Source organism: Biomphalaria glabrata, chromosome 4 (genome assembly GCF_947242115.1).
Source record: "Biomphalaria glabrata chromosome 4, xgBioGlab47.1, whole genome shotgun sequence".
NCBI lineage: Eukaryota > Metazoa > Mollusca > Gastropoda > Planorbidae > Biomphalaria > Biomphalaria glabrata.
The window spans coordinates 31,089,734-31,113,924 of record NC_074714.1 but is presented as its reverse complement, the minus strand read 5'-3'; the positions used below and the strand labels follow the sequence as shown (position 1 = coordinate 31,113,924).

The following is a 24,191-nucleotide window of genomic DNA, read 5'->3' as shown; positions in this document are numbered from 1 at the left end:
CGCGTGTTATACGAGCAGGCCTCTTACTTTAGAGCTCTAGACAGACCCCGAGCCTATTCTACTTTAGAGCTCTAGACAGACCACGAGCCTATTCTACTTTAGAGCTCTAGACAGACCCCGAGCCTATTCTACTTTAGAGCTCTAGACAGACCCCGAGCCTATTCTACTTTAGAGCTCTAGACAGACCCCGAGCCTATTCTACTTTAGAGCTCTAGACAGACCCCGAGCCTATTCTACTTTAGAGCTCTAGACAGACCCCGAGCCTATTCTACTTTAGAGCTCTAGACAGACCCCGAGCCTACTCTTCTTTAGAGCTCTAGACAGACCCCGATCCTATTCTTCTTTAGAACTCTAGACAGACCCCGAGCCTATTCTTCTTTAGAGCTCTAGACAGACCCCGAGCCTATTCTTCTTTAGAGATCTAGACAGACCCCGAGCCTATTCTACTTTAGAGCTCTAGGCAGACCCCGAGCCTATTCTTCTGCTTTGTTTCGATCTTGCATCCAAACAAACTTTCCGCCTAGCGCACGTTTCCAATGACATGACACAATTCTGAAATTCAAATTCAGACACTTGACGTCCTCATCATTGTCCTCGTCTGGTACTAGTGTTGAATGGGGGAAACAATGCCTGGTCATGCCTTAGATCTTGTCTAGATACATTCTTGATCTAGATCTAGTGTTGAATGGGGGAAACAATGCCTGGTCATGCCTTAGATCTTGTCTAGATACATTCTTGATCTAGATCTAGTGTTGAATGGGGGAAACAATGCCTGGTCATGCCTTAGATCTTGTCTAGATACATTCTTGATCTAGATCTAGTGTTGAATGGGGGAAACAATGCCTGGTCATGCCTTAGATCTTGTCTAGATACATTCTTGATCTAGATCTAGTTGTCAACGATTGAGTAGATAGTGTTACACTTTTTTTTAATTGGTTGTAGATTCTTTCCCCTCGAACTCTAGTTACAGATATATTGAGATGTATATGGGCTATGAAGCCTTAGATTAGATATCTAGACAAGAAGGACTAAATCTTCGGTACATGACGTTTTGGCGTAAGTGTCGTTTTAGCGCGAGATATTCTGACTATAATTTAACAAACACGTTACTTTTATATAAGAGTTTATTTCACTATACAATTGTATGTAGATTATGAGTTCTATCCCATCCACCGCACTGTATTTTGACAAAGGTTTTGATTTGTTCATGAATATAATAAGTAAGAGTCCTACCTGGTAATGACATGCTTCCCTCCCCCTCTAAATTATATAGGAGTTCTGTCAAGCACATTGGATTAAATCCATTGATTTCAATTTCCCAAAAACATTTTTAAAAAGGTATGATATTAGTCCGCACTTAGAAACTTTGAAAGGGATAACTTTAGTTGAAAACATATTTTGGGTAAAGGTGCTCTGGGTGAGACATCTTCTCTTGACGCAGATAAAAATGGTCAACTGAAGATAAGACCTACACCAAGCATATTTGAAATATAGAGCTGGAGATACCTTAAATAAACGAAATTACATTTTTGTGTGTCAACGAACAATTGCATCGATATTTTGTTTTATTCTAGTTTCACTTTGTTTACGTTTGTGCATGCTTTTAATTCAAAACCTATTCCGGTCAAATCCACCCAGATCTCCTTTTTCTCTCTCTAACCTCCCCCCCCCCCACCTGCATTTTCCAAACTGGTAACTAACAAACTAAATGATGCAATTACACTTGGTATATGCTTTGTGTGTGTGTGTGTGTGTGTGTTTGAAAGTATTTGAGATGTTTTTCTTGTTTTGTTTTTCCTAATAAAACTGTGCCTCTTAATAAACAAACGTGCACAAGTCAAAGTGTTTCAGAAAATGCTGTGAAACACAAACACGCAGATACATGAAATACACAATAAGTCACATTGATGAATGGACATAGTGTGAATTTTGGTTGTCTGTCTGGTTGTGTGATATTGTCTCTAGATATGTGGTCTCGAAAGTGCCGAGTTCAAACCCTTCCAGCCGCAATCCTCAACCACCCTTTGGTAGGTTTGTATTAGGATGTTATAATCCTTTATTCTGAGGGAACATTTAAAACATGTCAAATATACAAAGTATGAAAGATCAGATCTCTACTTGGGACCATGATATTAAAAAAGTATGAAACATCAGATCTCTACTTGGGACCATGATATTAAAAAAGTATGAAACATCAGATCTCTACTTGGGACCATGATATTAAAAAAGTATGAAAGATCAGGTCTCTACTTGGGACCATGATATTAAAAAAGTGTGAAAGATCAGATCTCTACTTGGGACCATGATATTAAAAAAGTATGAAAGATCAGATCTCTACTTGGGACCATGATATTAAAAAAGTATGAAAGATCAGATCTCTACTTGGGACCATGATATTAAAAAAGTGTGAAAGATCAGATCTCTACTTGGGACCATGATATTAAAAAAGTGTGAAAGATCAGATCTCTACTTGGGACCATGATATTAAAAAAGTATGAAAGATCAGATCTCTACTCAGTCTAAGTCGACTTTCACAGCCACTACTCAGCTGGTGCCCACGAAATTCAGGACTTCTAAAAGGTGTCACGCCATGTTAGATGTGGACAAACATGTTTTTGCGTTCCTCTTTACGGCTTTCGTGTCAAGGCTGACTTTGGTAAACGTGTTTCTTCTTGTCTAATGATGGGGCTCACAAATGTCAACCAACGTTCAGGTGAATGCCTGTACGAGAAAATATTTCTCTATTGGTAACATTAGCCATCACTGCTCAGTCTCTTTAAACCTTCCTTGTATCGTAGCGTAGGTGGCCGTTCAGAAAGTGATTGTATTAAGTAGATGCATTTTAATCTCCACGATAATTGATTTTTTTTTTCAGATACGTCTTACTTTTTGAAAGACGGCTCCTGCTTTCCAATCCGACATGCAACACCATGATGCATCTGCATCGCTTGAGATAACACTGCCTAAATAGGTGAACTTTTCTATTTGTTCAAGATCTGTAGGACCAATGTTGATTGGGGTACTGGGTAACTTGCACACAATATGTATGACTTTGAGGACTTCTTTATCTGTCATCTCGTGTATACATTTAATTGTTATTTCACAGTAATGCTATGTCGTCTGCAAAGTCCAACTCGGTTTGGTTTACGCCATGGGAATCTAAATGCAGCCTGTTTAATGTATTTCTATGACATCGTGGATGGCTACAAGAAAGGGACCCTAATCTCACACCCGTCTTGATGTTGAAGAATTCCGCCATCTGTTGTGACACAGCAGCTTGATTTGCTTTAGACATGTCGCTGAATCTGGACAAATTGTTGTGCGATGCCTTATTATCTTGCTGTTTTCCAGAGTGATTCCGATGGACGCTATCAAGCTTTTTTTAAATCTACAAAACTGATCAACATCCTCTGTTGGTAATCCAGGCGTTGCTCGACAATGTTTCACAGGACGCAAACCTGTTCAGTGCTTGATTAGCCTTTTCAGAAGCAGCTTGGAGACACTATTATAATGTAAAATCTTTTCCGTCAAGAGCTCTTAAATAGTCTCTAATAAAAATATGTTCAACTCAATGTTTCTCAATTCAATACTTGTACTTTTTAAATTTATGTAATAACTTGATAAAATGTAAAAAACGACATTTTAAAATAGAATCTAAAACCATTCTCGGGTGGAACCAATCAATTCATTAGCTTCAGGTTTTAGTGTTCAACAAGAAGAAACACAATTGACAATTTTTTTTTTGGGGGAGTTTTTTGTTTTTCCTTTGGGTGGGGGAGACACCCGAGCTTACCGCACCGGGTGACACCGACCCTAGTGACGCCACTGGATGGTATTACAAATTAAACAAATTATTTTCTTTTCTATTTAAATTTGTATGAAATTTTTCTTAACAAAAATAATGGACAATAGTATCCCTTGTTCTCTACATGAAAAATTACGTTAGACACACACATACAAAACATATGTAGGCCTATGTATCATTTAGAATCTACGTTAGACACACACATACAAAACATATGTAGGCCTATGAAGCATTTAGAATCTACGTTAGACACACACATACAAAACATATGTAGGCCTATGTAGCATTTAGAATCTACGTTAGACACACACATACAAAACATATGTAGGCCTATGAAGCATTTAAAATCTATGTTAGACACACACATACAAAACATATGTAGGCCTATGTATCATTTAGAATCTACGTTAGACACACACATACAAAACATATGTAGGCCTATGTATCATTTAGAATCTACGTTAGACACACACATAAAAAAAAACATATGTAGGCCTATGAAGCATTTAGAATCTATGTTAGACACACACATACAAAACATATGTAGGCCTATGTAGCATTTAGAATCTATGTTAGACACACACATACAAAACATATGTAGGCCTATGTAGCATTTAGAATCTACGTTAGACACACACATAAAAAAAACATATGTAGGCCTATGAAGCATTTAGAATCTATGTTAGACACACACATACAAAAAAACATATGTAGGCCTATGAAGCATTTAGAATCTATGTTAGACACACACATACAAAACATATGTAGGCCTATGTAGCATTTAGAATCTATGTTAGACACACACATACAAAACATATGTAGGCCTATGTAGCATTTAGAATCTACGTTAGACACACACATAAAAAAAAACATATGTAGGCCTATGAAGCATTTAGAATCTATGTTAGACACACACATACAAAAAAACATATGTAGGCCTATGAAGCATTTAGAATCTATGTTAGACACACACATACAAAACAATATGTAGGCCTATGTAGCATTTAGAATCTATGTTAGACACACACATACAAAACATATGTAGGCCTATGTAGCATTTAGAATCTACGTTAGGCACACACATAAAAAAAAACATATGTAGGCCTATGAAGCATTTAGAATCTATGTTAGACACACACATACAAAACATATGTAGGCCTATGAAGCATTTAGAATCTATGTTAGACACACACATACAAAACAATATGTAGGCCTATGTAGCATTTAGAATCTATGTTAGACACACACATACAAAACATATGTAGGCCTATGTAGCATTTAGAATCTACGTTAGACACACACATACAAAAAAACATATGTAGGCCTATGAAGCATTTAGAATCTATGTTAGACACACACATACAAAAAAACATATGTAGGCCTATGAAGCATTTAGAATCTATGTTAGACACACACATACAAAACATATGTAGGCCTATGTAGCATTTAGAATCTATGTTAGACACACACATACAAAACATATGTAGGCCTATGTAGCATTTAGAATCTACGTTAGACACACACATAAAAAAAAACATATGTAGGCCTATGAAGCATTTAGAATCTATGTTAGACACACACATACAAAAAAACATATGTAGGCCTATGAAGCATTTAGAATCTATGTTAGACACACACATACAAAACAATATGTAGGCCTATGTAGCATTTAGAATCTATGTTAGACACACACATACAAAACATATGTAGGCCTATGTAGCATTTAGAATCTACGTTAGGCACACACATAAAAAAAAACATATGTAGGCCTATGAAGCATTTAGAATCTATGTTAGACACACACATACAAAACATATGTAGGCCTATGAAGCATTTAGAATCTATGTTAGACACACACATACAAAACAATATGTAGGCCTATGTAGCATTTAGAATCTATGTTAAAAAAATAATGCAATGAACATAAACAATGTGGTCTTAACATTTTCGCGCCAAAACGTCCACTGCGCCAAAACGGCTGCGCCAAATAGACATTCGCGCCAAAACGTCCTGCTTCGCTAAATCTTTGCACTAGTCGTAGACTAAATCTATTTTGTTTTAAAGGAACATTTGTAACTTTGGTATAAACACTTCATATACTACTTTAAATCTATGGTACATCTGAATATGGACTAGATCTAGTCTACTAGAAATTAAAGTTAGATATAGGCCTAGATCTAGCTAGATTCAAGATTTAGTCATCTAGATCTAGAATACAATCTTGTCTTTTGTCTAGATATCTGGGGTCAGGCAGATTAGATTCTATTGTCTATTAAGTCTACATGTATATGTGTATAATATATAAATAAAATAAATAAATAAAATAACATAGGCCTACTCTACTGTTACATACTCATCAGCAAATCTATATCTACTAGATGATAGATCTAGATCAATATTTTCGTATAAATTACAAACTTCAAAACAGGATACTTTTAGATCTAGATCTACAACCTAGTTGTATCCGTGATGTTAATCTAATCGTGCATGTTAGAGACAGAGATAATAGATGTAGATCTAAACTGAGAACTCTTCTGCTAAGTCATTGCGTTTTGCAACTCGTTCCATGCTCTAGAGATTTAATAGTCTAATACTTGAGTAATACCACTACCTAAGCCTTAAGATAATCATAAAGTTGCACTTGTAGATCTACCTATGAGTTTGGCCTAAAATATAGACTTGAAAACAAAATCGTGAAAATGTGTTTTAGTAGATCTAGACTAGAACAGATCTAGATTCTATACTTTGACTAGATCTAGAGATTTTGACTAAATCTTTAAATAGGCTAGTCTAGATTCTAAACGTGAGCAAGGTCTGATTCACTATGAACTATAAATTGTAGCGAGGTAACAGGTAGGTCTATCTAGAATATGTCTTTTTCTTTTAGATAAAATATTGCTATATCGTGTAGGCCCCTACTGTCCTACATCTACTAGATTTAGATTACTTAGATTCTAGACATCTAGATCTATATTAGTTTAGATAGATCTAATTGCAAGCTGCTCACCAGAGCGGCTTTTTGGTATTCTAGAATATAGGTCTAATATATCTAGACTTAGCTTAGACTAGCGTACACCCAGACCTAATATTGTATTTTTAAAACTTACCCATTTCCACCAGACAGACAGAGAAAAAGATGAGTGCGGACAGAATTGTTGATGGTTGAAGGGGAGCTATCAAGTGGTCAAAGTTTCGGCCATGTAGGGTTAGCAGATGGTATTGAACCAGAAGGGCAACGTCTCAACACTATTGCGTGCGGACATACTTGCTGTAGTCTTATGACGTCACATGGTTGTCTTCGTAACGTACTTTTTTTCTCTCTTGTTTACATACAAGTGCTCCTCGGTGCACAGGACTTTCAAAATATGGACTTTTTTCTCTTGGAGTTTAAAAATAGAATGAGCGCACATTGCAATCTATTTTTGAACATACTATTGCAAATTGGACAGATATGCCTAACTCAACTTATTAAGTGTTGTGTTTTGTGCTCTATAAGTTCCTATAGTTCGTGGCGGAACATGAGCAGGGTTTCATTTCTTATGAACTCCAAATGATTTTGAGGTCTGGTAGCAGGGGCGGACTGGCTATATGGGCAAACGGGCAAATGCCCGGTGGGCCGGTACCAAATGGGCCGGTCTGGTCGCGACCAAAGAAAAAAAAATTTTAATGCAGACAACTTAAAATGAAAAGTGACAGAAGCAAGACACAAAGGCCCGAACACGTTATCTTCTTGTTTTTTTTTTTTGTTTTTTTTTGTTTTTTTTTTTAAATTATTATTACAATTAATTTTGTTTGAAATTCAACAAGAATAAAATTTAAGAATTACACTATACACTGTACGTGTTATCATTTGTAAAACGTTAGACCATACTTTCTGCTATGCACGAGCGACATGGCCTTCAACACTACTTTGATGTCTTCAAGACTGTTTGGGCTGATCATTTAGCTGGTCGGCATGGGCCTTTGATGGCACTCCTATTTTTGTTTTACTCCTTCCCTCACCCGTTTTTTTTTATGGTTCCATTGAAAGTTAACGAAAAAGAGGGATGGGAGAGGTTAAGTTAGAAAACATTGATATAATGCGTCAAAAGAGGAGACAATTGGCTCGTTAACAAAACTTAATAGAAGTTAACTTAAACACATACACACAGCCGCGAAATAGCACATCACCCAACTTATTCATAGCTCAATATGGGTATAAAGTTCTACTTTCTGCGATTTGAAAATAAAAAAGTAAGTTTCTTGTTGTTTATTTGTAATAACATAGATCTAAAAATACTACACTTAAGGCTTACAAAAAAAAATATTATTTAATTAAAACATAAATCTAGATCGAAATCAATACTGGTACCGTTATGATTTTATGATTAATGGCAAACTTATGCTAAGTATGAAGTCATTGATGATGAAAATTATTACAATAATTTATATAGCGCTGTCACATCCGATATTTAATGAAAGGAGATTTAGAATCATTTATATTTTAAATAACATATTCATATACAAATCGCGTTTTTGAGAATGTACTAGGACGAAGCAAGAGCTTTTCACATTTAGAAGTATCTCTCTAACCGTTCTGCTTTCTCTTATCTTGTAAAGGAATATATATAGTTCGTCCATCGTAGTTCGATTATGACCACTTTGTCATCCAGGGGGCTGAGGGCTTTGCGCTGGGGTTTTATGTCTCCTCGTGTGGATGGTGAGACCTATGTGAGCCCGGAATGTTCGGCTGCACACTGGGCAGGTTATTCCAGCTGGAGCTAGTGTCATTGGCCTTGCTTTTCTTCTCTGGCGTTTTTCTTCTGCAAGCTTTGTTCTCTTTTCCTCAGCAACCTGTGCGCCGGTTTTCACAGCGCGACGTCATGATGCTCTGTCATGTGCCTCTGTCTCCCAGGTGGCTGGGTCTATGCTGAACCCCTTCAGAGAAGCTTTGAGGGTGTCCCTGAAGCGCTTTCTTTGACAACCTTGCGAGCGCTTTCCTTCCCTTAGTTGGCCATACAAGAGTCGTCTAGGGATGCGGTGGTCTTCCATTCTGCATAAATGTCCTGCCCATCGCAGCTGGGACTGCATTAGGATTGTGTGGATGCTTTGCAGACTCGCTCTTTGAAGGACTTCATTATCTGGTATTTTGTCTTGCCATTTGACATTCAGTATTTTTCACAGACATGTCGTGGTAGTGATTCATTTTTTTTTTTGCATGTTAACTGTACACTATCCATGTTTCTGAGTCATAGAGCAATGTAGGAAGGACGACGTCTCGATAGACCCCTAGTTTTGTATTTGTGGTGATACCACTTTAAAGGAATGGGTTACCTGAGTCAGCCAGGAAAACCAATGACTTAGCATATTTAAAGTCACAGATCAACATGCATGACTAGATTGACACATGAAATGCGTAGGACCTAACCGTTTATATTGTTTTGAAGAAACGTCTGTAATCTATAAGTAATATCAAAAAGTATGAAACTCATTAAGGCTGCTATTGCAGTGTTTATAGTTTTCAGACTACATACATGTATAAATAGAATACATTATGTAAGCCTACGAAAGCATACATCCAGTTTTCGATGCGTTATCAAACTTTATATATTTTGAATAGAATTAGGCTTACACCTATGTTAAAACACATGGGCGTAGCCGAGAGGGGAGGAGTTCAAACCATCACCGGCCTCAGATCTCATTGTCTGAAAGGGAAACTTTACTTACTTCCCCATTGCAGTCAACTTAAGCAGACTACAGTCACAAAAATTCATGAACGTAGCCAAAAGGGGTTTTGTGGTTCCCCCCTCCACCTCCAATACAAAAACTAAAGCATTTTACTTTTTTCTACCAGTCGCTGGACTCCACTGAATAGAAGATTTAGTTTTTGATTTTTTTTAAGCGGAAGGATAGCAGGCTAACTGCACTATAGATACCTCAAAATATGCATTTTTTTTAAACTTAAAATAACGTAAATAATGCTTGGATCCGGGGCTTACAGCGCTCCCCCAGACTCCCTAGCTGTCCCTTGGCGGTGTATACTGCCTTTCACTAATTATAGGGAGTATTCTAGGGTAGAAAAGACGTTTGAAAGAATGAAAGATAAGAATGTAATGAAGATTAATTACATATAGACACACTCTAATATATAAACATAAATTGCGGAGAGGTTTAAAATCCCCCCCACACACACACACACCGAAAATATATGACAAGACATTTGCGGGCCGGTTTATATGGTAATGCCCGGGCCGGTTTAGATACCCAGTCCGCCCCTGTCTGGTAGGTTGGGTCTGTTACAGTATTACCCGATTGGTTTTTAATTTTCTGTGTTGATCTTATCTCCTTGCTGCTGGCTCTATGCCTCGTAGCTAGAAATACCGACACACGCCTCTGAGCCATGAGGAGCGATCATGGGTTAGGATTTTCCATTCATGTGTGTTTATTGACACTCCCTTGGGGAGCTCTTGAGAACAGACCATTTGATCTCAACAATACAAACAGCAAGACTCAGCCGTTTGAATCCTTGTAACGACCCGCTCTCGTGCCCACTTAGATGTCTACTTGCAGCGCCCCCCTAAACGAAAAAAAAATGTTCTTGCCCTCTTTAGCCAGATGAGATCTAATGATGATCTGTAAGCTCTCATGGTAGGTTCCGGAAGAGGTTTAAGAATGAAAAAGAAATAGACATACAAGTCTTCATGTATTTATAGTGTGATTTTCCTCTCTGCATATAGACTTGTAGTCTATTTACAATTGTTTGGTATGCACATGAATGTTCATAAAAGCTAATTTGTTTCGAAAATTATTTTAAAGTGTTTTGTATTGTAGACAAATTATTTCTAGACAGAATTGGTGTGGCAGCAAGTTTCTTCCTCATTAATCAGCTAGGCTGTCTATTACGCAAAAGACAGTTCTATCAAAGACGAGAAGAATAGCGTTAGTGGAGCTTTATGAAATTTCTTCAAAGTTCTGAGTCGTAAGCACATATGCAGTGTTAATTGACCTGAAACAGGATTACGACCGCGTGTGGAAGCAAGGTCTCTATCTAAAGCTTAGAGCCATGGGTGTGCGGGGCAAGATATACAATTGGATAAAACCCTATTTGTCTGTGAGGAGCAAACGACCAAGATTCCTGCACTCCCTAAGCGGACCAAAACAACAACAAAATGGCAGGGCTCTCTCCTGCTCACTTTTCATGACCTATCTGAACGATTTGCTCAGCTGCGGTAAGGAAAACTGCTATATGCGGATGACATAGTCCTCTGGTCAACTGGGAAGAAAGCCGACCAAATACAGGCAGCATTACAAGCAGAGTTCCAAACCAACTCTCTGTATTGCGCAAAAAGTGTCAGATACAAATTAGTGTTTCCAAAACGACCTGGTCCCTGTTCAGCTTGGGAATCGACATTCTTAAGGATCCTTTCGAGCTTCAACTCGGTGGGCTGCGACTCCATCGTGAAAATACGCCAAAATATCTAGGGGTAACCTAGACAGAAAGCTGGCAATGCACCAGCACATCCAGAACGTTTAAAGAAAAGCCTCGGAGAAGTTAGTGCTATTCAGAAAGCTGGCCAGCACAAAGTGGGGTGTCAAAGCTGACATGCTACGCACACTGTACTTAGGGTTTTTAGATCGCAAATCGAATACAGCTATACCGTCCAAGTATATGCTAATAAAACAGCCCTCCAATCACTCGACCGAGTAAAGGCACAGGCAGTAAGGTTCATTTGCGGCACCTTTCGGACAAGCCCGACAAACGCTGCTGAAATTTTATGCAACGTGGCCCCATTAAATTTAAGGAGGGAGAGGGCGTTATAAAAAAAGAGACTCTATATGCACGTCCCAACTCAGTTCCTGTCCTAGACACTTCTTTATGGCTTGGAAGACGTCACGATGCACGTCTCAACTCAGTTCCTACCTAGACACTTTTTGATGGCTTGAAAGACGTCAAGTGCACGTCTTATTTAGTGGAACCCGTACACCAGCGATTCCGTTATTTACCCCCACTTAAATGGCAATCGTTGTTATTTTCTTAAATGGCGCTTAACTCGTGCACGTACAACATCAATGTTTAGACCAGAACATCTCATCCATTGGACATTACACACGCTTCCTGGGGGAACCATTCGATACATTTCTAGAGCTGTCTGGTTGAACCAGTAAATATATTGTTAGAGCTGTCTGGTTGAACCACTGAATATATTGCTAGAGCTGTCTGGTTCAACCAGTGAATATATTGTTAGAGCTGTCTGGTTCAACCAGTGAATATATTGCTAGAGCTGTCTGGTTGAACCATTGAATATATTGCGAGAGCTGTCTGGTTGAACCACTGAATATATTGTTAGAGCTGTCTGGTTGAACCACTGAATATATTGCTAGAGCTGTCTGGTTCAACCAGTGAATATATTGTTAGAGCTGTCTGGTTCAACCAGTGAATATATTGTTAGAGCTGTCTGGTTGAACCATTGAATATATTGTTAGAGCTGTCTGGTTGAACCACTGAATATATTGTTAGAGCTGTCTGGTTGAACCATTCAATACATTGCTAGAGCTGTCTGGTTGAACCATTGAATATATTGTTAGAGCTGTCTGGTTGAACCACTGAATATATTGTTAGAGCTGTCTGGTTGAACCATTCAATACATTGCTAGAGCTGTCTGGTTGCATTACTAAATACATTGCTAGAGCTGTCTGGTTGCATTACTAAATACATTGCTAGAGCTGTCTGGTTGAATTACTAAATATATTGCGAGAGGTGTCTGGTTGAACCATTCAATACATTGCTAGAGCTGTCTGGTTGCATTACTAAATACATTGCTAGAGCTGTCTGGTTGAATTACTAAATATATTGCTAGAGCTGTCTGGTTGCATTACTAAATACATTGCTAGAGCTATCTGGTTGAATTACTAAATACATTGCTAGAGCTGTCTGGTTGAACCATTCAATACATTGTTAGAGCTGTCTGGTTGAACCACTAAATACATTGCTAGAGCTGTCTGGTTGAATTACTAAATATATTGCTAGAGCTGTCTGGTTGAACCATATATGCAGTGGGCGCCTTCACATTGCGGCGTGAGGGGCAATGAAACGGCGGACGCCCTCGCAAGGGAGGATGCAATGGCAGCCACACACCTCGAAGCACCAAGCACGTACTTACAAGCAACGGCACAAATCCGAGCACTCATTCATGAGAAGTGGTTAAAGTATTGGGAGGAATCCGACAGAGCACGTGGTGTCTGGCAGCGCATGCGTCACCCAGATCGCGACGATCCATGGTGGCGACTGAGGAGGTCAGAGCAGTCAATAGTTGCGCAGTGCAGGACGGAACATTGTCCTATTGGGGCATACTTTGCCCGGTTCCGCACTAACTTTGACTCCCGATGCCGTCACTGTGGAGAGAGCGTCGAAACAGTGTCGCATGTCTTGTACGAGTGTCCCCAGCTCTGCGAGCTAAGGGGGGACTTGCCTGTGCAGTCACTCGATTTGTATGGTAGCTATGAGGCATTACGCCGGACGGCTAAGTTTCTTGCCAGAGCACTACGGGAGGACTAGTCCTTCCTGCTCTAATTTTTCAATAGGAGTTCATCTAAGGTTGAACCATTCAATACATTGCTAGAGCTGTCTGGTTGCATTACTAAATACATTGCTAGAGCTGTCTGGTTGAATTACTAAATATATTGCGAGAGCTGTCTGGTTGAATTACTAAATATATTGCGAGAGCTGTCTGGTTGAACCATTGAATATATTGCGAGAGCTGTCTGGTTGAACCTCTAAATATATTGTTAGAGCTGTCTGGTTGAACCATTCAATACATTGTTAGAGCTGTCTGGTTTAACCACTGAATATATTGTTAGAGCTGTCTGGTTGAACCACTGAATATATTGTTAGAGCTGTCTGGTTGAACCATTCAATAGATTGCTAAAGCTGTCTAGTTAAACCACTGAATATATTGTTAGAGCCGTCTGGTTGAACCACTGAATATATTGTTAGAGCTTTCTGGTTCAACCATTGAATATATTGTTAGAGCTGTCTGGTTAAACCAGTGAATATATTGTTAGAGCTGTCTGGTTAAACCAGTGAATATATTGTTAGAGCTGTCTGGTTGAACCATTGAATATATTGCTAAAGCTTTCTGGTTGAACCACTGAATATATTGCGAGAGCTGTCTGGTTGAACCACTGAATATATTGTTAGAGCTGTCTGGTTGAACCACTGAATATATTGTTAGAGCTGTCTGGTTGAACCACTGAATATATTGTTAGAGCTGTCTGGTTGAACCAGTGAATATATTGCGAGAGCTGTCTGGTTGAACCACTGAATATATTGTTAGAGCTGTCTGGTTGAACCACTGAATATATTGCGAGAGCTGTCTGGTTGAACCATTCAATACATTGCTAGAGCTGTCTGGTTGAACCATTCAACACATTGCTAGAGCTGTCTGGTTGAATTACTAAATATATTGCGAGAGCTGTCTGGTTGAACCATTCAATACATTGCTAGAGCTGTCTGGTTGCATTACTAAATACATTGCTAGAGCTGTCTGGTTGAATTACTAAATATATTGCTAGAGCTGTCTGGTTGCATTACTAAATACATTGCTAGAGCTATCTGGTTGAACCACTGAATATATTGTTAGAGCTGTCTGGTTGAACCACTGAATATATTGTTAGAGCTGTCTGGTTGAACCACTAAATACATTGCTAGAGCTGTCTGGTTGAATTACTAAATATATTGCTAGAGCTGTCTGGTTGAACCATTCAATACATTGTTAGAGCTGTCTGGTTGAACCACTAAATACATTGCTAGAGCTGTCTGGTTGAATTACTAAATATATTGCTAGAGCTGTCTGGTTGAACCATATATGCAGTGGGCGCCTTCACATTGCGGCGTGAGGGGCAATGAAACGGCGGACGCCCTCGCAAGGGAGGATGCAATGGCAGCCACACACCTCGAAGCACCAAGCACGTACTTACAAGCAACGGCACAAATCCGAGCACTCATTCATGAGAAGTGGTTAAACTACTGGGAGGAATCCGACAGAGCACGTGGTGTCTGGCAGCGCATGCGTCACCCAGATCGCGACGATCCATGGTGGCGACTGAGGAGGTCAGAGCAGTCAATAGTTGCGCAGTGCAGGACGGAACATTGTCCTATTGGGGCATACTTTGCCCGGTTCCGCACTAACTTTGACTCCCGATGCCGTCACTGTGGAGAGAGCGTCGAAACAGTGTCGCATGTCTTGTACGAGTGTCCCCAGCTCTGCGAGCTAAGGGGGGACTTGCCTGTGCAGTCACTCGATTTGTATGGTAGCTATGAGGCATTACGCCGGACGGCTAAGTTTCTTGCCAGAGCACTACGGGAGGACTAGTCCTTCCTGCTCTAATTTTTCAATAGGAGTTCATCTAAGGTTGAACCATTCAATACATTGCTAGAGCTGTCTGGTTGCATTACTAAATACATTGCTAGAGCTGTCTGGTTGCATTACTAAATACATTGCTAGAGCTGTCTGGTTGAATTACTAAATATATTGCGAGAGCTGTCTGGTTGAATTACTAAATATATTGCGAGAGCTGTCTGGTTGAATTACTAAATATATTGCGAGAGCTGTCTGGTTGAACCAGTGAATACATTGCTAGAGCTGTCTGGTTGAACCATTCAATACATTGCTAGAGCTGTCTGGTTGAACCACTCAATATATTGTTAGAGCTGTCTGGTTGAACCATTCAATAGATTGCTAAAGCTGTCTAGTTAAACCACTGAATATATTGTTAGAGCCGTCTGGTTGAACCACTGAATATATTGTTAGAGCTTTCTGGTTCAACCATTGAATATATTGTTAGAGCTGTCTGGTTAAACCAGTGAATATATTGTTAGAGCTGTCTGGTTAAACCAGTGAATATATTGTTAGAGCTGTCTGGTTGAACCATTGAATATATTGCTAAAGCTTTCTGGTTGAACCACTGAATATATTGCGAGAGCTGTCTGGTTGAACCACTGAATATATTGTTAGAGCTGTCTGGTTGAACCACTGAATATATTGTTAGAGCTGTCTGGTTGAACCACTGAATATATTGTTAGAGCTGTCTGGTTGAACCAGTGAATATATTGCGAGAGCTGTCTGGTTGAACCACTGAATATATTGTAAGAGCTGTCTGGTTGAACCACTGAATATATTGCGAGAGCTGTCTGGTTGAACCATTCAATACATTGCTAGAGCTGTCTGGTTGAACCATTCAACACATTGCTAGAGCTGTCTGGTTGAACCACTGAATATATTGTTAGAGCTGTCTGGTTGAACCACTGAATATATTGTTAAAGCTGTCTGGTTGAACCACTGAATATATTGCGAGAGCTGTCTGGTTGAACCACTGAATATATTGCGAGAGCTGTCTGGTTGAACCACTGAATATATTGTTAGAGCTGTCTGGTTGAACCACTGAATATATTGCGAGAGCTGTCTGGTTCAACCATTAAATATATTGTTAGAGCTGTCTGGTTGAACCATTGAATATATTGTTAGAGCTGTCTGGTTGAACCACTGAATATATTGCAAGAGCTGTCTGGTTGAACCATTGAATATATTGTTAGAGCTGTCTGGTTGAACCATTGAATATATTGCGAGAGCTGTCTGGTTGAACCATTCAATACATTGCTAGAGCTGTCTGGTTGAACCATTGAATATATTGCGAGAGCTGTCTGGTTGAACCATTGAATATATTGCGAGAGCTGTCTTGTTGAACCACTAAATATTTTGCTAAAGCTGTCTGGTTGAACCATTGAATATATTGCGAGAGCTGTCTGGTTGAATTACTAAATATATTGCGAGAGCTGTCTGATTAAAACCATTGAATATACTGCTTATGCTGTCTGGTTGAACCATTGAATATATTGCGAGAGCTGTCTGGTTGAACCACTGAATATATTGCTAGAGCTGTCTGGTTGAACCATTCAATACATTGCTAGAGCTGTCTGGTTGAACCATTGAATATATTGCGAGAGCTGTCTGGTTGAACCACTGAATATATTGTTAGAGCTGTCTGGTTGAACCATTCAATACATTGTTAGAGCTGTCTGGTTTAACCACTGAATATAATGTTAGAGCTGTCTGGTTGAACCACTGAATATATTGTTAGAGCTGTCTGGTTCAACCATTGAATATATTGTTAGAGCTGTCTGGTTAAACCAGTGAATATATTGTTAGAGCTGTCTGGTTGAACCACTGAATATATTGCTAGAGCTGTCTGGTTGAACCACTGAATATATTGTTAGAGCTGTCTGGTTGAACCACTGAATATATTGTTAGAGCTGTCTGGTTGAACCACTGAATATATTGTTAGAGCTGTCTGGTTGAACCAGTGAATATATTGCGAGAGCTGTCTGGTTGAACCACTGAATATATTGTTAGAGCTGTCTGGTTGAACCACTGAATATATTGCGAGAGCTGTCTGATTGAACCATTCAATACATTGCTAGAGCTGTCTGGTTGAACCATTCAATACATTGCTAGAGCTGTCTGGTTGAACCATTTAATATATTGCGAGAGCTGTCTGGTTGAACCACTGAATATATTGTTAGAGCTGTCTGGTTGAACCACTGAATATATTGCGAGAGCTGTCTGGTTGAACCATTGAATATATTGTTAGAGCCGTCTGGTTCAACCACTGAATATATTGCGAGAGCTGTCTGGTTGAACCACTGAATATATTGTTAGAGCTGTCTGGTTGAACCACTGAATATATTGCGAGAGCTGTCTGGTTAAACCATTGAATATATTGCGAGAGCTTTCTGGTTGAACCACTGAATATATTGTTAGAGCTGTCTGGTTGAACCATTGAATATATTGCGAGAGCTGTCTGGTTGAACCATTGAATATATTGTTAGAGCTGTCTGGTTGAACCACTGAATATATTGCTAGAGCTGTCTGGTTCAACCAGTCAATATATTGTTAGAGCTGTCTGGTTGAACCACTAAACCGTTCCACTTCACTGGTGTCAACTAAATACAAAAGAACTGAACTCTAATTTGATCTTAATGATAGCCGTAATCTTTGTATTGATTTTTTTTTTAAATATGTTTGAAATCCTAGAATCTGTGGTCTAATGCTTAGGTCTGTGGTCTAATGCTTAGGTCTGAATGCTTCCTCCATTTTGAAATTATTTTGTGTTTTAAAACGGAAGAATTTAGACAATTTGATTTTGTCTATGGACATGTTATTTGACTTTGTCCATGGACATGTTATTTGACTTTGTCCATGGACATGTTATTTGACTTTGTCCACGGACATGTTATTTGACTTTGTCCATGGACATGTTATTTGACTTAAAATACGTGAACTTTGGATATTATTTGACCTCGATAAGTCAACATCTTACTTGACTTTGAGAGGGGCACTATGAACTCAGGGGTTCTTTGGACATGCTTTTGGACATTGAAAGTTCATGTTTACTGACCTTCAAATAACCTTTTAGGCGTCATTAACTCTTAAGATGGGCAATAGAGACGTGTTATTTGAACTTGTGAGGTGTACCAGGTACATACTAATTGGTATTGAAAGGGTTACCGGCAGGGGCGGACTGGCTATATGGGCAAACGGGCAAATGCCCGGTGGGCCGGTACCAAATGGACCGGTCTGGTCGCGACCAAAGAAAAAAAAAACTTCAATGCAGACAACTTAAAAACAAAAGTGACAGCAGCAAGACACAAAGGCTCGAACACGTTTTTTTGTTTGTTCGTTTTTAATGATTATTACAATTAATTTTGTTTGAAATTCAACAAGAATATCAAGAAAAATACACTATACACTGTACGTATTATCATTTGCAAAACGTTAGACTGCACTTTCTGCTATACACGAGAGACACAGGCTACTGATGTCTTTGAGGCTGTGTTTGGCCCGATCATTTTGATGGTCGGCATGGACCTTTGATGGCGATCCCTATTTTTTTTTTGCTCTTTCCCTCCCCCGTCTTTTGATGGTTCCATTGTCAGTTAACGAAAAAAAGGAATGAGAGAGGTTAAGTTAGAAAACATTGATATAACGCAACAAAAATAGGCGCTCTATAACAATACTTAATAGAAATTAACATGAACATATACACACAGCCGAGAAATTGCAAACCACCCAACTTATTCACAGCTCAAAATGGGTATAAAGTTCTACTTTCTGCGATTTGAAAAGAAATAGTAAGTTTCTTTTTATTTATTTTTAAAAACATAGATCTAAAAATACTACACTTGAGGCTTACAAAAAAATATTATCTAAATACATTTTTATACTATTATAATTAATGGCAAATTATGCTTAGTATGAAGTCCTTAATGATGAAAATTATTACAATAATTACAATAATTTATATAGCGCTGTCACATCCGATATTTAATGAAAGGAGATTTAATTTATATTTTAAATAATGGGTCATGGTATATTCATATATATACAAATCGCGTTTTTGAGAATGTACTATGACGAAGCAAGAGCTTTTCACATTAAGTACCTCTTTAACCGTTCTGCTTTCTCTTAAAGTTTAATGGAATGGGTTGCCTGAGTCAGCCAGGAAATAAATGATTTAGTATATTTTAAGTAACAGATCAACATGCACGACTAGATTGACACATGAAATGCGAAGAACGTAACTATCTTTTTTTTAAGAAACGTCTGTAATCTATCATTAATACTAAAAAGCTTCAAACTCATTAGTCTGCTATTGTATTGGTTATAGTTTCCAGACTACACACATGTATAAATAGAATACATTATGTAATCCTACGAATGCATCCCTCCAGTTTTCGATGTGTTATCAAACTTTATATATTTTGTAGAGAATTTGGCTTACCCCTATAATAAACACATGGGCGTAGTCGGTAGAGGAGGGGTTCAAACCATCACTTGCCTCAGACCTCATTGTCTGAAAGGGAAACTTTACTTACTGCCCCAGTGCAGCCAACTTAAGCAAACTAGTCACCAAATTTCATGAGCGTAGCCAAAAAGGGTTTTGTGTTTACCCTCCCCCCTCCAATACAAAAACTAAAGCATTTTACCATTTTCTACCAGTCGCTGGACTCCAGTAAATAGCAAATTTAGTTTTTGAATTTTTTTTAGCGGAAGAGTAGCAGGCTAATAGCAATGTACATAACACAGAATATGCATTTTTTAAAACTTAAAATAACGGAAATGATGCTTGGTTCCGGTTCCGGCTTTGCCCCGGAACCCACTGCAGGAGCTCACAGCGCTCCCCAGGACTCCCTACCTTTCTCTTAACGGTGTGTACTGTCTTTCCACTAATTATAGGAAGAGAGTATTCTAGGGTAGAAAAAACGTTTGAAAGAATGAAAGATCAGAATGTAATGAAGATTAATTACATATACACACACATTAATATATATTGTGGGTAAAAATCCCACCGAAAATATATGGCATGCCATTTGTGGGCCGTTTATAAAGTAATGCCCGGGCCGATTTTGATACCCAGTCCGCCCCTGGTTACCGGGAATTTCATTTTGTTAATTTGGACGTAAACTGATCCTGAGAAGTTCTTAAATAAATATAAATTTCCAAAAGTATAAACTTAGTCGATGTTCAATTGTTTGGGACTCATTGCTAAGACAACACAATAAAGTGAACAATTGAACACTATGGGATTCCTCGAGATCAAAATCAAATACAAACACAATAGAACAAAAGCTTTTTTCCAGATTTCATGTATTCATGAGTGTTGAACAGTTCTAAGAATGTATATAGAGATAACATTTGATCTCACAGTGGTTGCAGTCCAACCGGAAGTAGCAAGAAAAGAATTGACATGAAGCATTCAAAGTGCTAAACATTCAAAGGGCAGGTAATTCAAGTATAAGCCACAGAGTTCATGCAGCAGGCAATAGAAAGCAGTTTCCCAGAGACAATGGTTTGTAAAATGTAAATGTAAAATGTTTTACATGTTTCGGATGTTCCTTCAGAGTTGAAGATAATTACTTCCTAGTCCAAACCTCCCGCAGGACGACGGGGGATGGGAGCGGGCAGGGTTTGAACCCTCGACCATCGATAAATGTGAACGACAGTCCAGCGCGCAAACCGCACGACCAGGCAGCCATCCAGGCAGTCTGCACGAGATGTGACAACTGTGTATAGTCATTAAACATATTAAGATTAGTTTTGTTTTGTGAACAGTGCAGTACTCTTTTAACTTCTTTTGCTCAGGTCAAGGTTATATTAGTTGTAATTGCACCAGCTTTATACCTCTAATTCCAATGTCTGGACCCAAAACCAGAACCTTAAGAATGTCAGCAGAGTGATTAACCACTCGACCACCTTTTTATGTGGTATCCCTAAGACATTCAACAATAACAGAAACAAATGAAGCCCAAAAATTCCTAGTACCTACTAAGTTCTAGCATGCTACAGAACTAAACCATGGAGATTAAAAGCTTAAGATCAATCAGGATTGAACATTGGAAATAAGCATGAACATCGCAATTATTTCTTGTTTCAGACAATACATTATAATACACAGTATAAGAACTTTTCCATATTGAATGTTTTCCAAAATTCTTTTAAAAATATATACTTGCAGGGGCGTAGATAGAAATTTTCCATCATTTGGGGGCTCTGGGGGCTTCACCTCTTTAATATTTAATGTGATAAACACTCATTTGGGGGCTCCTCTCAAGTGGAGGCCCAGAGGGATTTTCCAATGCTCCCCCCTCCTTCCCCACCCTAGCTATGCCACTGTGTCTACTTGTTCAGTTGTTTTAAAGATTATGAAAAGTTCTATTTGATATTAAAGTAAACTACAACACACACACAGCTAAATGTACATCTAGGAAAGTATATTGGAAGATGACTGATGTCATCTAGGTTGGTAGGTTTGGACAAAGTGAAGGTGTATCAGCTAGGTTGGTAGGTTTGGACAAAGTGAAGGTGTATCAGCTAGGTTGGTAGGTTTGGACAAAGTGAAGGTGTATCAGCTAGGTTGGTAGGTTTGGACAAAGTGAAGGTGTATCAGCTAGGTTGGTAGGTTTGGACAAAGTGAAGGTGTATCATCTAGGTGTGTGGCTTCATTTGAGTGCAAGTATATTAGTAGAGCTAAGGCCATCAGTATGGTATGAAATGACAGTTAAGTTCTGACATTATGGCCTGAATTGTGATTTAAGTTCTGACATTATGGCCTGAATTGTGATTTAAGTTCTGACATTATGGCCTGAATTGTGATTTAAGTTCTGGCATTATGGCCTGAATTGTGATTAAAGTTCTGACATTATGGCATGAATTGTGATTTAAGTTCTGACATTATGGCCTGAATTGTGATTTAAGTTCTGACATTATGGCCTGAATTGTGATTAAAGTTCTGACATTATGGCCTGAATTGTGATTAAAGTTCTGACAATATTGCCTGAATCGTCAGTTAAGTTCTGACACTATGACCTGAATTGTCAGTAAAGTTCTGACACTATGGCCTATACTGTCAGTAAAGTTCTGACACTTTGGCCTATACTGTCAGTAAAGTTCTGACACTTTGGCCTGAACTATCAGTAAAGTTTGGACACTATGGCCTGAACTATCAGTAAAGTTTGGACACTATGGCCTGAACTATCAGTAAAGTTTGGACACTATGGCCTGAACTATCAGTAAAGTTTGGACACTATGGCCAGAGCTATCAGTAAAGTTTGGACACTATGACCTGAACTATCAGTAAAGTTCTGACACTATGGCCTGAACTATCAGTAAAGTTTGGACACTATGGCCAGAGCTATCAGTAAAGTTTGGACACTATGGCATGAACTATCAGTAAAGTTTGGACACTATGGCCAGAGCTATCAGTAAAGTTTGGACACTATGGCCTGAACTATCAGTAAAGTTTGGACACTATGGCCTGAACTATCAGTAAAGTTTGGACACTATGGCCATAGCTAACAGTAAAGTTTGGACACTATGGCCTGAACTATCAGTAAAGTTTGGACACTATGGCCTGAACTATCAGTAAAGTTTGGACACTATGGCCTGAACTATCAGTAAAGTTTGGACACTATGGCCTGAACTATCAGTAAATTTTGGACACTATGGCCTGAGCTATCAGTAAAGTTTGGACACTATGGCCTGAACTATCAGTAAAGTTTGGACACTATGGCCTGAACTATCAGTAAAGTTCTGACACTATGGCCTGAACTATCAGTAAAGTTTTGACACTATGGCCAGAGCTATCAGTAAAGTTTGGACACTATGGCCTGAACTATCAGTAAAGTTCTGACACCATTTTGAGTTGAACAATGGAATGCACAATCTGAAGTACACGCTCTCATGAAGCAACCAAAAAGGTTGATTCACATTTAGAAATTCTCTTCTGCTTCTCTTTACAAGAAAGTATAACATTAATAAAAGCACCAACTAATTATTGAAACACAAATGTTCATCTAAATTCTTTTGGTGAAACAATTCATAGACATAAGATAAAGAAAATGTTTCTTAAAACAGAAATAGACAATGTTTGTCTCTTGATGGCAGATATAAAAATGTTAAATAAATAGTTCATGTATACAAAATGAGTTAAAAGAAAAACTCACATGACTATTCAATGTATAAATAATGACAGTCAACAAAGTTATAAATACAATTACTGCTGTAAACCAATGACAGTCTACAAAGTTATATGAACAGTCAATGTATAAGACACTATGTATGCAGAGAATTTAGCTTCCTGCTGGTGCTCCAGTCAGTTTAGTGGTCTTGTTGTAGCAGTATTGGTGCTCCAGTCAGTTTAGTGGTCTTGTTGTAGCAGTATTGGTGCTCCAGTCGATTTAGTGGTCTTGTTGTAGCAGTATTGGTGCTCCAGTCGATTTAGTGGTCTTGTTGTAGCTGTATTGGTGCTCCAGTCAATTTAGTGGTCTTATTGTGGCAGTATTGGTGCTCCAGTCAATTTAGTGGTCTTGTTGTAGCTGTATTGGTGCTCCAGTCAATTTAGTGGTCTTGTTGTAGCAGTATTGGTTAGTGGTCTTGTTGTAGCAGTATTGGTTAGTGGTCTTGTTGTAGCAGTATTGGTTAGTGGTCTTGTTGTAGCAGTATTGGTTAGTGGTCTTGTTGTAGCAGTATTGGTTAGTGGTCTTGTTGTAGCAGTATTGGTTAGTGGTCTTGTTGTAGCAGTATTGGTTAGTGGTCTTGTTGTAGCAGTATTGGTTAGTGGTCTTGTTGTAGCAGTATTGGTTAGTGGTCTTGTTGTAGCAGTATTGGTTAGTGGTCTTGTTGTAGCAGTATTGGTTAGTGGTCTTGTTGTAGCAGTATTGGTTAGTGGTCTTGTTGTAGCAGTATTGGTTAGTGGTCTTGTTGTAGCAGTATTGGTTAGTGGTCTTGTTGTAGCAGTATTGGTGCTCCAGTCAGTTTAGTGGTCTTGTTGTAGCAGTATTGGTGCTCCAGTC

The 24,191-nt window shown here is 38.7% G+C and overlaps 1 protein-coding gene and 1 long non-coding RNA gene across 2 annotated transcripts in view; one reads left to right on the top strand and one right to left on the bottom strand.

The window, feature by feature from the left end:
- The window catches only part of LOC129926042 (uncharacterized), a 31,836-nt gene extending 28,205 nt beyond the window's left edge, over positions 1 to 3,631 (top strand). Inside the window, exon 3 of the long non-coding RNA XR_008777725.1 lies at positions 2,876 to 3,631. This is a non-coding gene — a long non-coding RNA (uncharacterized LOC129926042). The remainder of the gene's footprint in view (positions 1 to 2,875) is intronic.
- Positions 1 to 7,150, bottom strand: part of LOC106057832 (serine-rich adhesin for platelets-like) — a 34,670-nt gene extending 27,520 nt beyond the window's left edge. The window contains exon 1 of the mRNA XM_056027881.1: positions 6,913 to 7,150. The gene's annotated coding sequence lies outside the window, so the exon portion shown is untranslated. The remainder of the gene's footprint in view (positions 1 to 6,912) is intronic.
- Between the last annotated feature and the right edge of the window lie 17,041 nt (positions 7,151 to 24,191).